The sequence below is a fragment of the Rhipicephalus sanguineus genome, chromosome 8, assembly GCF_013339695.2.
Source record: "Rhipicephalus sanguineus isolate Rsan-2018 chromosome 8, BIME_Rsan_1.4, whole genome shotgun sequence".
NCBI lineage: Eukaryota > Metazoa > Arthropoda > Arachnida > Ixodida > Ixodidae > Rhipicephalus > Rhipicephalus sanguineus.
Window position 1 is genome coordinate 46,832,508 of NC_051183.1, and position 13,588 is coordinate 46,846,095.

General features: G+C 44.2%; 1 protein-coding gene across 3 annotated transcripts in view; it reads left to right on the forward strand.

Annotated features, from left to right (window-relative positions):
* LOC119401819 (uncharacterized) overlaps window positions 1-13,588 on the forward strand; it is a 215,171-nt gene continuing 201,583 nt past the window's right edge. For all 3 annotated transcript variants that reach the window (XM_037668810.2, XM_049418149.1, XM_049418150.1), the window contains exon 1: window positions 1-329. The gene's annotated coding sequence lies outside the window, so the exon portion shown is untranslated. The remainder of the gene's footprint in view (window positions 330-13,588) is intronic.

Genomic DNA, 13,588 nt, shown 5'->3' on the forward strand with positions numbered 1-13,588 from the left:
CGTGCGGTGAGCGCAGGGACATTCCTTCCCCAGGACGAGTGCCTAGGAGGCGTGGTGCAGGGAGTGCGCGTCTCTACGGTGTTCCCTAGCCATTACCGGCTTTCTCTCCTCGGCATCTCGCGGACAGCTGTTCGGCCCCGGCAGCATCACACGCGCGTCGGCGCGCGCAGTCGCGTTGTTGCCGGTGGCGAGAACAGGTCGACGCAGCCGGACGCAGTGTGATTTGTGTTCCGTGAAGTGCCCCTCTCTTGTGGATATACATACGTCGTCGACGACAGCTCCTGCTTGATCGACACTACAAGCTCGGAATACCGTTCCTGGTCGCTGAGGTAAGCTCTGTGAAACACGCTTCTTTCGCTATATCGGTGTACACTGTGCAGAAAAAAAACAGAGACAACGATTACGATCATGAATCATCAACTTGCCCAATCGTTCGCTATGATTACTTCGCTACACCGCTACACCAACATTTGATATTATTATGTTACAGATTATAAATGGGTTGTTGTGGATGGAATCAGGTAATCAGCACCTCAGCTATCGATTTCTCTGTGTATCGAGAAGAGGTGAGGGGAGGGGGGGAGGGGGGGGAGGTGAAATCAGTACGAACTTTAAAAAGTGATATGACATTAACGCAAATAATTATAGTACAAAAACTGAACCAATTAGGAGGACGACACGAATAACACATCTCCAGCTATTAGTCTTGTCAGCATCGCAAAGCAAAAGCAGCGCGCACTTTACGAGCACACAGAAAGGGAAGACAATGCACGGGAGCTCAGCTAACGGAAGTATTGTTGTTTAGATACCGCGGTGAACACACAACAGCCATCATCAACAACAAGAAGTAGTAACTAAAAGAACAAAAATCAAGCAGAAAACCATGGTTACCCAGCCCCCGAACATAAAACGGAGACCTTTATCTAGAGGAACTATGGAAAAGGTACTCCCTCAGCCGTCTTTTAGGCTAGCGATTTTTGGGGCCTCAGCGATTTCTCTCGTGTCACCGCATGTGCGCAGCATGCTTGTGCTACTCAACTGAGGAGAACATTCGCAATCTCGGCAGCGCATACCCAGATGGACTCAAATCCGCACAGTCACAATGTACTTGTATTCTGACAGTATTTAATGAAGGCATCTTCCGGTTTAGCCTATATGTACGTATGTATACATAGGTCGGCAAAAAATGTGGAGCTCACTGAGACTCACCAAAATTTTCCTCAACCGGACTCACTCGGACTCAAACTCACCAAAATATTACTCAGCCAGGCTCACTCAGACTCATGGCTCGAACTGAGTCTGAGTGAGTCTGATTGAGTCGGCTCATGAGTGAGTTTGCCGACCAATGCGTATGTCAACAACACAACACAACGGGTTCGAATAAAACGATGCCTTCGACACAAAATAAGAACTGATCGCGATGGTTTGTGGCGCAGCCGACAAAACTTTCGGCCCATCTGATTTTACACGCTCGCGGAGGCTTGACAATCGGTCCCAAGTTGAAAAAAGAACTTGTATCCCAACACTTCTTCCTAACTTGTACAAGTTGCGCGAAATGCCGCGCGCGCGTAGGGTATGACGGCAATCGCCTGATCCTTGTCTCTTTAGTTCTTAGTTCGTGAGTGAAATCCCAGCGTGACATCGACTCACTCGCGAATGGTCATCATACCGTAAAATTTCTTCAAGTGAGTTCAGAACATCCATTCTCATTTTACCACGTGCAGCTCTCATTACAAATTATTGTGATATGCTAATTTACTTCGTAACTCTCTCAGTCTAGGAAAATTCTTGCTGCCAGAGACCAGAAAAAAATGTTTGATGATTTAAAAAAAACACTTACTATACTAAAAAAATAATTGCTTATTTGAACTCAACACACAGATATACATAACTAAATGCAGCAAGTTTCATCAAAATCGGTCAAAAATTTTTAAAGATTTTAAAGAGCAGTCTTTCCTTAGTGGGTCAATCGTGCTTTGTAAACGGTGGTCGTGCATCGTGCATTTTCGCCTCGCTCGTCATTAGCAGCATCAGGTTTCCATAATAATAATAAAAAAAACATAAAACAACGTGAATAGGAGAACAGTGAAGCAAGTCGTTCTCGACTGCGCGTCACCGCGAAGTCATTAATATCAAGGAGATAAGACGGAGATACTGAGCTAGTTGTTAGCATGCCATTTCAGCTAAATTATGGTTCCTTAAAGGGACACTAAGACGAAACAATGAATCGGTTATTTTGATAAAGTTTTCTCTGAGAACTCCAATTTCGTTAATCTAGCCATCGCAACTTTAATAATAGAGTACAAAATCAAGCTCAAATTCCCTATTTTTTCATTTCGCGCCGATATCTGCTCGCGCGACGTCACGGATTTCAAAGTGTATTTATGGTATTGTGGCGACATTGGCCCAACGAAATCTTCAGCTTGTTAAGTCTCCGGCCCCATCAGAGGACAATGTACTTCATTTTTACCTATTAGGAACTACTTAGGCCCTTGTAGACGCCGTCAAAACATATGACGTCACAGTGATTGGTGCAGGAACATCAAAGCGGCGACGCCGCTCCCATTTTCATTGCAAGCTTTGTGCACCTCACTTGGTTTTGCACTGCCTCCGAGATCGGCCCGGTTTTGACCAAGCGACGATATCGTGTGCTGATGTCATGATGACGTCAAATATTTTGGCCATCTGTGACGTCATTGTGACGTCATTTGTGACGTCATTGATGACGGACTTGCCGTACGCCGTCGGCACACATCGATGCACTTTTTTTTTACCGACTTTTTTACTTAGCAGTTATTTTGCATCGCGTTGACGCCGCCGACGAAGAACTCGCGATTTATCCTCAGATATCGCCAAATCTCGAAAATTTCTTTACTCGATGAGAAATATAAGGCTTTCTCCGTAACGAAATGCTTAAGGCCCGTAGCCTGCCGTACCAACCTGTCTATAATCCTGATCACGTGTGAACGTATACTAGCTACTGCGTTCGCCATCCTGGATCCCTCGCGTACACGGCTTTGTCGAAGGTACTTCTCTGTGATTTTGTATACTTTACTTGACAACGCGTTGATTGTCATTTCACGTTTCCTTTTATTTTTCTGGAGTTTCTTAAAGCAACCTTTAAGTATAAAACCTTTAGTTTTTCCTCGTTTATTCTTTTTTATTGTATTACGTCGAAATAAAGCCAGATCATATGTTTCGTTCTTCCGGGGCTGAATGATATTGGAAATTTATTAGGCTCGCTAATGCGTGTTATTCTAAGTTTATTAACGTTAAACAAAAGTTGTTAAATGGCACCCTGAATAGGCTGGAAATTCAGAGCACTTCTCTAAAAATCTACAAAATGACATGGGATAGATATGCAATTGCCAACTTTATTCTTCAAAAGCGTTCAGTGCGAAAAAAAGGAAATTTTTCATTGGTTCAAACGAGTAGTGCGTTCGAATACTACGCGAATGTGTTCCTAATATATTTAAAAACGTAAAAAAATAAAAACACAAGAATGCCTCAGCTGGGCAATAAGAGCAGTGTTGTACAGACGCAGTCCACGTCTACAGATGTGGTCAAACGCATGAAGAAACACAGGCCTTGAGTTGAAGAGCAAAGAGAAACAAACACAAGCGCGCCTCTGCGGTACAGCGACAGGAAAATAACAAAAACACAAGGCTGTAAGACTACAAGCGGTACTTAAAGGCAAACACGAAAGCGAACACAAGTGTTCCTACTGAAGCACATGCGTAAATACAAACACAAAAGACAAGTTCAAGAATAACGCAGTCGCTGAACTGCAAGATATACATAAAAACAAAGACGAATGCTGTTGTTCAAAAGACAAACAAACACAAATGGAACACTGAAAGATCAAGAGAAGCGCATAAATGCAAGACGAGCACAGAAATAAGAACAACCAGAAGCACTAGATATGCACTGTACATGTAAGTTTCTTTCAATTTCGTTTGTTTGTAGGCGTGGGCGACGGCAGAATTTTTTTCATGGGGGGTGGAAACTAGGGGTGTGCGAATATCAAATTTTTCGAATACGAATCGAATACGAATATCCACCTTCGAATATCGAATCGAATATCGAATATCAAAGGAAAAATGCCTCCACAGTAACAATATTTTATTTAACGTGTAGCTATTTGAAAAAAAAAAAAAACATTAACAGCCTGACTGGCAACACAACATACACTGCTATCTCCAGAACACAATGTCCAGGCTAGCACAATGCACATCACAACGCAAGCAAATATCACGGCACAATGAAAGTAATGACTAGATGTTATCATGAAGAAATATGAGTTGCTCCACATGATCAGGCAGCAGGCGCTCCCTTCTAACAGACACAACCACCCCCCCCCCCCTGCCACTGAAAAGGCACGCTCGCTTGGAGCAGAAGTGGGTGGTATAGGGAGGTACATGGGTCAAAGCTTTGCCAGACTGGGGTATCTGAAGGTGCCTACAGTCCGCCACCAGTCACATGGGTCACTGTCTTTCTTCAGAAGTGGTCGCGCAAAGTGAACGAGTGGTAGTGCGGTACGTTACGGCCGCATAATATTGAAAATGTACGGTTACTTGATCGCCAACAGCGCTGCACGTCGGAGTTGCACCAGCAATAAATCATACGTATTAGGACGCTCGTCGCAAGCAGATATCGTGCCTCCGTGTACTTACGATGTTTATCGCTCCTCTCGGCAACGTTTTTAGCTATACGAACGCAGAAATGTGGAAGACGAGTTAATTTATGCATGATAATCGAATCGCATATTCGAATTTTTCGAATATTCGAAGTTATCGCATATTCGAAACTGTTCGAATACACGATTTTTGAATCGAATACGAATATTTCGAATGTAATATTCGACGAATATTCGAAACTTTCGAATATTCGCACACCCCTAGTGGAAACCAATGTTGCATCGCAGTGTGTGCGTGGGGAGGGGGGGGGGGGTAGTGCCCCTTTTGCAACGCCTGCCGAGGACCATGTTTGTGAGTTTTTTTTAATTTAAACGATGAATAGGAGGGGTTTGTGCCTTTATGGCGACACCGGCTACTCCTCGCTTAGCAAATGAAATATGCAATAAAAAATCAAAAGAAGGCACAAAATGTCATACAGTGGAACACAAGATGTACAAATGCAGTACAATCGAATAGCGCATGAGTCACTAGTAGTCGAGCACAAGTTCAGGTAGGTAAAACAAGTTCGTATGTACACGTCCAAACTCAGATATTCTGTATGACTTGTCATACACAGGACTTGCGTTTCTATAGCAACAATGGCGAACGGAGCACCCCATCTTTGTCAATCGCATCAATCAGTCCATCCACTAAAGTGATACTCAGCAGCTCTTCACGGTGTTTGACATAAGTGATGACATCCGTTTAACGCTACGCGCACCGCCTTCCTATTGAGGCCACCGCAACAAGTCATGTCACAACAAACGCGCAAGCCTCGATAAAAGAAAATGTTCGGCGTTCAGAGTCGTTTCACGCGAGCGGCGATGCACTATTACGATTTATCTGCAGCGTGGTCCTTTCCTGGAACGGTATTTCCTCAAGCGATTTTCCTTCAATGACCTTTCCACAAACAAGCCGGGTTTGTAAATACAGGACCTATAGGAACTACAGCCCGACTGGCCAGGTGATTAAATGCTACGTCCTCACCTTGTGAGCATCTACAACTAGGCGGATGCCAGCCACCTTGTATGAACTTAACCTTTTAGTTGGCAAAACGCTCACAAAGACGAAGACGTCGCTGGCCTCCGCTAACAGTTCATGTGACACAGATCATGTCAGTATTTGAGGACTATTCGTGGGGGACGTACCTGAAAACAAAATGTCGTTGGTTTCACTGTTGATACAGGATTTTCGCATTTGTTAAAAGACGCCAGGAATGTTACATAGAAGGGGATCTATTGTTGAACCGGCGCAAATTCATGTTGGTTCTTGAACATAATAAAAAGCATTGTGATTAATCACCGTTGACTGCACTTAAAAGTGCAACAAAGATAGAAAACTGGCACAGGTTACGCATACCAAATCCCAGTAGCTGTAGTAGTAGTAACTGTAGTAATGAGACATCGCTGTATTATTATCTTCAGCAAGTAAAATATTACTCCTGCCCAATAGAGGTAAGTCCAAATCTCCATCAACTCTTGTGGGAATGAAAGGGATAAATGCATCACTGGATATGAACCAGCCATAGAAGGTGCCGTCGTTTCGGATTGGATTCGACCACGCAGTGTTGTCGAAAAGACTCCCTAAATATCCTTGAGTGTGAAGCTTCAGTCAGCCATAGCTATCTTTACGCTACTCACTGCTCACTACGTGCATCATTTCAGTAAGTTATTACTCCCTTTTTCTGTATATGATGTCGAAATGCCTAATAATAATAATTGTTCGGCTTCTACGTCCCATAACCACGATATGATTGTGAGGGACGTCGTACTGCAGAGCTCCGGAAATTTATCTATAATATGTACACGGGCATCAAGCATTTCGCCTCCATAGAAATGCAGCCGCCGCGGCTGGAATTCGATCCCGCGACCTTCGTGTGAGCCGTAGAGCACCATGACCACACTAGACCACCGCGGCGGGCTACGAAATGACTTTTACGTTTTGTATTGATCCTGCAATGATATACCGAATAATCACCCCTATACCTACGCAACGGTGAATACACGACGCACGTTCCTTTGGACTCGCGTTAGTGCGGGCTGACTCTTGTTAGCAAGTACGACAACATCTCAAGTTTTCTTATTCACCGCACGTTCTTTGTAACGCCCCTGCTCCAAGCACTTGTTTACACTCGTTCGTTGTGCATAGCTGTGCTTATCGAAGCGTCTATAAACGACGTATAACTTATCGCACTCCCCCGCTGTGCGCGGCCCGCCGTTAAATTGACGCGAGCAAGTGTTTAAGACGACGGTCGCTCCGGGAACTCAAGCCGTCGCTCTGTTTCTGGGAGAACACGACAAGGAAAAGCCCTCGCAGCAAAGTTAACCCGTTAACCCCCCTTGATGACGTCAGCAGAAGGATCGGTGGAAAGTGCTTTCGCCGCGGTTTCCCACGACGCGCTGACGCGCGCGCAGCGCGGCCGCACAAAGCGATTTAACATACACGACACATTCGTCTACTACAAGTGCCCTTGTACGTACACTGCTTTGTCAATAGCGTGCAGCGCAGTAGAACTTACGAAGTCGTGTATGTGGGTCCGAGTGCGCAGAAGCAAGCGCCAAATAATGCTATTTATGCAGCATAGATAGATAGATAGATAGATAGATAGATAGATAGATAGATAGATAGATAGATAGATAGATAGATAGATAGATAGATAGATAGATAGATAGATAGATAGATAGATAGATAGATAGATAGATAGATAGATAGATAGATAGATAGATAGATAGATTCTTATCTACTGCATAGTGGGCATGTTTCTGGTTGCAGGTTTATCATACAGTACGTCATATGATGTGCATGGTGGCATATAATTATAGTAAAGATACACAAGAGACAAAATAGATAGAATACACCGTTGAAGGCGAGGAAGATAGGAGACAACCGGTCAAGGACCTAATTGGTTGGCGAATAAAATATAATGTCTGGGGATCGCTCAGTGATGCTTCTAACCTGCAAGGGTTCAAATGTAGTTTGATGTTTATGATAACAATAATTATAATTGAGTGATAACAACTAGAGTCTGACAAGGAATCAGGCAACGAATCATTCCGCACCGTGAAGAAAGCCTGCGCCATTATTGGCTACCCTTCATTTCACTGAACCAAAGTTAATTGCCTTTGAAAGATGTGGCCGAAACTATATCAAAGTGCACCATTCGGCCCACTTCATTGATTTGGATCCTTGCTTCATTTATTTCAGTGAATTTTTATTGTGTTTCCGTTGTGTTTGCCTTTGGCGGCGTGCAGCCTGACAAATGTCTTATTTGACGTCATTGACGTTATTAAGCAGGTGCATTGAAAACCAGGAGCGTTTGTCGGGGCTCTCAGTGAGAATTATACAGAGTTATTTTTGTTTTCTCAGCAAAGTGACGCATGCACTCCTCGCGGGGAAAAAACGAACCTATTTCGCTCCACCGCGTGATTAAACAAAAAGCTGCTTTCAAAAATAGCTCCTGAATAGCTGCTTTCAAAATAGCTGCTAAATAGCTCCTTTCAAAAGCAGGAACACTTGTCAAATTACCCACTAAAGAATTGTACCATTCTCTCTTTTCGTTTCTTCGGGTGTTAGGCCGTTTCATTTCGTTTCTTCGTTTCTAAGGGTGTTAGGCCAGTGGCAACACCCTGTGGTATGGGTGTTTTGATACGTGAAATCACCCTTTTCCTAGGGTGTAAGGGTGTTAGTTACAGAGACGGCAAAACCCCCTTAAGGGTGTAAGGTGGTTTACTTTGTACCTCTCGCGGGTGATAACTAAGTTTCGTGCTTTGTCATGTGATCTATGAACGCGCCTTACGATAGCGCTGCACGATATTAATGAGGCGAGAGAGAGATGGCTCAGTAGGGCACGCGATGACGTCACAACATCACGTCAGAGTCCCGCAGGTACGAGCGCAATTATAAAAGCGCGCAGCAGTCCTTTTGCGTCGAGACCTGATTTGCACACAAGTGGTGGTGCACGTGAGGGCTTGTTCAGCCGCGTGTGCAAACTGGAAATGTAGAAGGCGCGACGAAGACACGATGTGAAAGACGCGGGGCGGTGGATGTTTGTTGTCCAGGCTGCTTGTTTATTCCCGAGCTTTCTGTTTCGTCGTTGTAGCTCAGCTGGCCGCGATCTCTTTCTTCGCGAAATCATTCTCGTCTTGTTTCATACGTGCGCAAAATAATCTTGGGTTTCTACATGGACGATTAGTGTGGGGTGTTTAGGCGGGGTGCGGAAATGCCCGCTTAAATGCCCTGTATTATTCTCGCCTGAACGAAGAAACGACCAAAAAATTGCGGCCTTTTTTTCCTGAATGTAACAGATTGCGAAAAACGAGAGTTTGCCGGCTAGCTGCGAAATCGCGCTTCATGCTAGACGCAATGTAGAACAGCGACTTTATTTTTTTCTGTACTCGTGGATCAAACGGATCAAAAGCGGTCTATTACAATAGCGTTGTCTTTGTTTAATCGTCAGACTGGTTGGCTGATTGAATGATATTTGATTGATTGATTGATTGATTGATTGATTGATTGATTGATTGATTGATTGATTGATTGATTGATTGATTGATTGATTGATTGATTGATTGATTGATTGATCGATCGATTGATCGAATGATCGATCGACCGATTGATTGAGTGAGTGAGTGAGTGAGTGAGTGAGTGAGTGAGTGAGTGAGTGAGTGAGTGAGTGAGTGAGTGAGTGAGTGAGTGAGTGAGTGAGTGAGTGAGTGAGTGAGTGAGTGAGTGAGTGAGTGAGTGAGTCATTCCTCCATTCATTGTTCAGTGGGACCCCACTTCACGATACTGTACTTCACTGGCGTAGCCGTGAAACCCCCCCCCCCTCGAAACTTTTCAATTTTGCATGTGTATATATACATGCGCACACGCAAACGCACGCACGAACATTGTGTACATAAAATGTGGTTTAATCCCTCCTCAAAAAATGTCTCGCTACACCCTTGCTGTACTTCCACGATCCCGGTAGAGCGGTTCGATCTCAATTCAATGCTAAAATATGTATTTATGAAAGTTCAAGATGTTAGCATTCTTTGTTTGACTCTGTCTTTTTTGTATGTTTATTAGTGCGCCTCTATGTTACATCGCCCTGTCAGACGCACCCTTCTGTAGGTAAACCTTCTCTGCATCAATTCCACTCATTCGAATATGTTTAGTTTCTTCTATTACGCCTCGGTGTATACATGAAATATATAGATCCAATTTCATATACCAGACAGTACTGGAAGGTCTGTTGGGCTAAAAGCCGCGAGAATGGCTTGACAAAGGCCTTGGAGACCATAACACTCTTTATGACAATGGCATTTTCTGACATGCAACACTACTTCTTCGGGCACCATCCGTTTAGCGACTCACCAATTACTACAGCAGGTCAATTTAAGATATTTTCTTTTCTCGTCGTGCATTCGTGTGTGCGTTCCAACTATGGAGAAGAACAATACCGAATGAGGGAAAAAGCCCACCGCGGCAGCATTTTATTACTTAAACTCTTCCGTTAATGTGTGCTTAGGCTAGACAGTGAAGCTCCCCAACAGGAACTCTCCCTGTATATATGATTACGGTCTCTAGCGAGCGGCCACGCGTCATTGCATGCTTTCGTCATAGGCGAGCTAATTGAACGTTTCATTTTTTACGGGGAAGGTCGAGAGAGATGGTGCGGCATACAAGCGTGCTCCAGCGCAAGGAACACAGCACCGCCTACCAAATCTCAGCTACCTGCACCACAGTATTAGCCACAGGTAAAAACAATACGAAAGAGGAAATAAACATGCGTTATTAGTAAGCAACAAATACATGAGCATGGGTCTCGTATCCGCAAGAAGCGATTACGAAAGAATTCTTCGAGGGGGAAAGTTCTAGCCAGTCAGGACACTCAACATATCCTCATCGATAGTGACCGGCTAGTCATAAAAAAAAAGGCACTTGCAGCGAAAAATCCGGCAAGTTCTGCCCCCTTGTGGCGTATTCGCAATACAGTTCCGCTGTTGAATTCTTCGCGCAAGCATGTGCCATCTCAGCGTGATTTTCAACGATAATAATAATAATATCTGGGATTTAACGTCCCAAAGGAGCGTGATTTTCAGAATATCATTTGCGTAGAGAAAACAAATAAAATAAAGATCCTCGGTTACATATAAGTGTGACGGCTGCTCGTTTTCGGGTAGTAATAGTAACAACAGAGAAACGTGGGGCAAGAAAGGTCACTTTCGGAAAAAAATGGTTTCGTATTCACAAAAAAAAACTTTGTGCAAAATCCTCCGTACGAAAAAAATTCAGCCTATCTCGATGCTGCCCATATAATTGGCGAAGCTTTCTGTCCAGTGAAAAAGTGTGCTTACCAACGAAAAGCTTTATAAATCAGGAGCCGCGTTCGCAGAGTGTTTGCATTCGTACGTATTACACGTCCTTATTTGCTTATTTGAAGGAGTGGCTAAAAGAAATCGACATTTAGATTTGGGTACACTGGAGCATTTGAGTACACTGGAGCAATTTCGCTTGCAAAGGCAAGCAAAATTTGCCCTCCCTACAGACACACCCGAATACCCGCGGGCTAAAGGTAAGGAGATACGTGCAACACTCGAACATGACTGATTTGTGACACGCACGTGCACATTGAGTTCGGAATGCGTGCTCGAGCTCTAATACGAACTGATACATATCAGGAAACTAGACGGATGAAGTAAGCACCTCACAGACACATAACAGTCAATTAAGGATAGCGCCCAGCCCACTAGCAAGAATCTTTTTCGAAGGAACGCTATCTGAATTCGGTCCTTCATAACTTGATGGACCATTCACAGTTGCGATTTTCTTCTCAAATTACAGGGCAAAAAAAGAAAGAAAAGAAAACTAAGATATAATTGACATACGTATGTGCTTCTACAAGGATAAATTTCTCCTTTTATCAACCCATAGCCAAGTCACTGTCGTTGTCCTTGTTTCAGTCAGTGTCCAAAGCACTGTCGTAGTCCTCTCAGTCCTTGACCCAGTCACTGTCTCAGTCCCACTCCGTGCCCAAGTCACTGTCAGAGTCCTCGCCTTATGCGTCGATGTTGTCAGTCACTGTCCCAGTTCTTCAGTGCGCTTTCACGGTAACAGCATGGTAATGGACGAAAGCGTGTATCTCTTGCTGTAGCTATACGTCTACAACAGCGGTAATATGTCGACGTCAAGGAACGCGCTTTCATCGCGTCTTTACTACACTGCTAGTTTTCCTCGTATTCACACGAAAGGCATTTCGTGAAAACGGGTGCTTTATGTAATACGTAGGGCATTTTGGTCCTCTCATGGGGAATGTTTTCTCTTTTGCGCGTAGCTGGCAGGAGTATTTTCTAGCCCCTTTTTCTCACGCTTACGTCACTGCATGTACAACCAACTCACTCGGTGCGCCTCATGCGTACCCGTTCCGGAAGTGAATAAGTGGTTCAGAAGAGTTATCTTCGCTGTTTCCCCAACAAACGTTTATTTGGAGAGCTTGCACTGATATGCTAAATGCGCTTTTCCTGCATATGAGGCTTATGAAATGCTTGTTGCATCTGTTGTTGGCACTAATGTAAAATTTGATGTTATGTACACCGTATTTCTATGTTCGCCCTCACGCCTCCTCTCTGTAGTGGCTTGTTTAAGACTGACAGTATTTGCCAAATAATTAGAGCCGTTATATTTTTTATGTCTACAATGAACAGCCAGTTAACTGCGGTCTTGGCACTGTTTTTTTAATCAACGTCACACAAGGCTCGCATTCACGACATACTTTTTTTTATTTTTCTACAAAAACCGATGGCGGCATCCTCTGTATGGCTTAAAGCATTTTAGTATATATAGACGACTTTACGTAAGACATATGAACGCCGCCACCTTGGGCTGTTAAGCGAATGTTTTCTACTTTTTGTATATCGCGACGTGAGTTAATAAGGTCATGAAACGTCGAATGCATCGACCCGAACGTTTTCATGCGTATGCGTCGACCATAGCCACTGTTCTTTTAGTCGCTAAAAATACAAAACGACAAGGTTAACAGGCCAATATGGCGGCACTTAGAAGGCACTGACAATATGGCGGCATGGAAACCTATTCATAATATAGTTTCTTGGAGCGGGTCAGTGGCCGTGTTTCTCCAATATACACGGTTTACATCAGGCATTGTAGGCTGTCACAAGACACAAACGCAAAGTACTTTCGGTATAACAGACGAACTCAACGAGCGTGAACTTATCTCGTATCCTGAAGGTTATCAATACGCACAGAGTCGGCGCAGCCGGATGTTCAACACAGAAACAGATTGTGCGGAAACCACGGGCAATGCCAAGTTCAACACACCAACAAAAACTGTAGGTTATACTTGTCTCACTGTGTTTACTGGTGTGCGGCGCCGTTGTTGAGAATCGAACCCGCTTCCTCGCGCTTTCCAACGCAACACCTTAACCGCAAATGTAAACTCGACTTGCTGCGCAACCAGCAGGAAAGAAGGAGGGAGACAGGAAACAGCGCAGACTGCCAACTGTTTATTGTCAGTTCACGAAGCCAATTGTATATAGGCATGCCACACTGCGCCATCGCGATGCGCACGACACCAAGATTCGTTTACGAAACTGTACCGCGGACAGAGCTGTGAAAAAACACCTCATTCGTAGCAAGCGCCACAATCTTTTGCTACGTAATCACAAGGTGTACACCTCTATTTTTATCTCTTTTGGTTTACAAGTATGAACCAACTAGTCTGCAAAGAAGTACTGCTTAACCGTAAAGCTATTACGGCGGGCAACGTAGGCGACCTAGCAACACTGAGCGAGGAAGCAGTGCAGGATTTGGCTCAGAGGAGCTATCGTGGGTAGCTCCAGCATCTCGATCGACTGTCCTGTTGTCCGATATGCTGCAGTGGGCAGATATCCTATCGAGCGCTGCAGTACAAT